General features: G+C 42.9%; 1 pseudogene; it reads left to right on the top strand.

The window, feature by feature from the left end:
• The first annotated feature begins 895 nt into the window (after positions 1-895).
• LOC125541165 lies at positions 896-1,634 on the top strand (annotated as a pseudogene).
• Positions 1,635-2,404: the final 770 nt, after the last annotated feature.

Genomic DNA, 2,404 nt, shown 5'->3' on the forward strand with positions numbered 1-2,404 from the left:
CAACAGCAATGGATTCACTACGTACTCCAGTCTACTATACAAAAACGGACGTGATGTAAACGGCGAAAACTTGATTTTCAAGTGATCATGATGACAGTGGCGTCTAATTAACTTTTTTTTAACACACGTCCGCTAATAAACTTGGTGTACGTGATATACGTGACGCAACAGACTTTCTGGCCTTATACCAGTACTCCATCGCATGGGTGTTTCTTTTCTTTTAAGAAAAGATATGACATGTTCAAAAAAATCATGGCCGGTTACGAAGATTGGAAGTTTGGCATTTTTATCTGTTTCTTGGACAGATGTTTCTTTTTTAGTGGAAAGACAATGCTCTAGTAGTTTCTCAAATAGCAATTGTGACTCCACTGCTAAAATAGAGCGCTAATTATTACTCCCTCCATTCCAAAATGTCTTAACTTTGTACTAATTTTATATTAACTACTATAAAGTTAGTACAAAGTTAAGACATTTATTTTGGGACGGAAGGAGTACTATTTGTCATATAGATGACTATTGGCCACAAATGGTGAAAACTAAGTACTCCGACTAATTTAAGTATAATCAGAATAACGTGAGTGAGCATGGTGGTACGCATGCCATGTCCGTCAGGATATGTCAAACTCCGAATTGGACGCCATGTGTGTGTGCATGCGATATACGTCTCTATCAACAAGGAAAAGCTTACGGTACGTGTCTCTGATTTAGTTTGTAGTGAGCGCGTATGAGTGACAGTGTGTATTTCCTTGTGTACAAGCGTTGTACTCCCTCCTACTCAACTTTATACTAACTTTAGTATAAAGTTGAGACATTTATTTTGGATCGGAGTGATATATCCTATGTTTAGAGTATATTTTATAATTAATACGTACAATAAAGGAGTAAAGGTCCATGCATGTGCCATGTGGCACGCCAGGACCACGAAGCTGACCTAATGCTCGTGCTCTATGCACCTCCCCGACCCATATTTCTGACCTCCACAGCCCCCTCAAGGGCACACACCCCTCACCTCCAGTTGACACTACTGCTCGTCAATCTCAAGGGCACGAACGCCAAGTCCCGTGGCTGACGGCGACGGCGAGTAAGATGGTCAGCAGCACCAACGAAGTGCGGAGGACGGTGCAGGAGAGGCCGGTGGTGGTGGTGGGGCGGCCGGAGTGCTGCCTGGCGGTCGTGGCCCGGCACCTGCTCCTGCGGCAGGGCGTGAACCCGGCGGTCCTGGAGGTCAGCTACGACGCCGACCCTGCGGCGCTCGTGTACGCGCTCCGGGCCAAGGACGACAACACCAAGTTGGTCACCGACGTCGCCTTACCGGTGGTGTTCGTCGGAGGTAGGCTGTTGGGTGGGCTGGACCGACTCATTACCATGCACATCGCCGAAGAGCTCGTGCCGCTCCTGAGGCAGGCAGGTGCCCTGTGGCTCTGAACCTTCCTTGATGACATGCTGCCCGCTAATGGATGCCAGTCTGAATCAGTTATAAGCTTCCATTCCATGTGTGCGAGTGCTTTATTTCCTGTTTTTTCCCCAATGTATTATGTCCGCATGCCATATACTCCATCTAGTATTGTAAGCTTCCTTCATCCTTCAAGAAATGGCAAATAAACCGAGTTTGTTCATAAGATCGACTTGCGCAAAAGGCCTTGGAATCATCCCACCGACTTTCATTTCATTTTATTTTAGCGAGGCGGCTTTCAGATTGTTTTTTTCACAAAGGCTTTCAGGTTGTTGAATAGGCTTGAGGAAGTCATGAATTTTGTAAGCTCTCAACTTTTGCTGACTTGTGTCATGCGACACAATTGTCTCGGCTAGGAGGTTGGTTGTGGTCATGTGTGTGGATCGAGCAAGACTAATAATTTTAATACTCCCTTTGGTCCTTTCTTACTCCGCATATAAATTTTGTCTGAAGTCAAACTTCAAAAAGTTTAGTCATATTCATATAAAATATATATTAATATCTATCATACTAAAGTTATACAATGTGAAAATTAAAGCCACGAGGCATCTAATAATATTGATTTCGTATTGTGGATGTTAATTAATTTTATATAAAATTTTGATTTCAGACATATCTTATATGGGGAACAAAAATGACCTGAGGGAGGAATAAAACAAAGAAGGAACTTTACCGTTTCCAGCAAAATTCAGTCGTTGAAGCAAGACAATAGTTACGGAAAAGTCTTTTTTCAACCGACGAAACATTTTGGAAAGGAAGAGAGTTCAGGAGTTTGACCCCCATTACCAACGTCGGCTATTAGTGCTAGTTTGGACGTGCGCATTGGAATAAGTCTTTTAAAAGACCGACGTCAGTCCGCAACAAGGATGGGCGTTATGTTTTTATATTGATATCTTATAATATTTTAAATAAAAGGGCGGAATTTATTATCTTAAAATGAAGCACTAAGGG

The sequence above is a fragment of the Triticum urartu genome, chromosome 2 (genome assembly GCF_003073215.2).
Source record: "Triticum urartu cultivar G1812 chromosome 2, Tu2.1, whole genome shotgun sequence".
Lineage (NCBI taxonomy): Eukaryota > Viridiplantae > Streptophyta > Magnoliopsida > Poales > Poaceae > Triticum > Triticum urartu.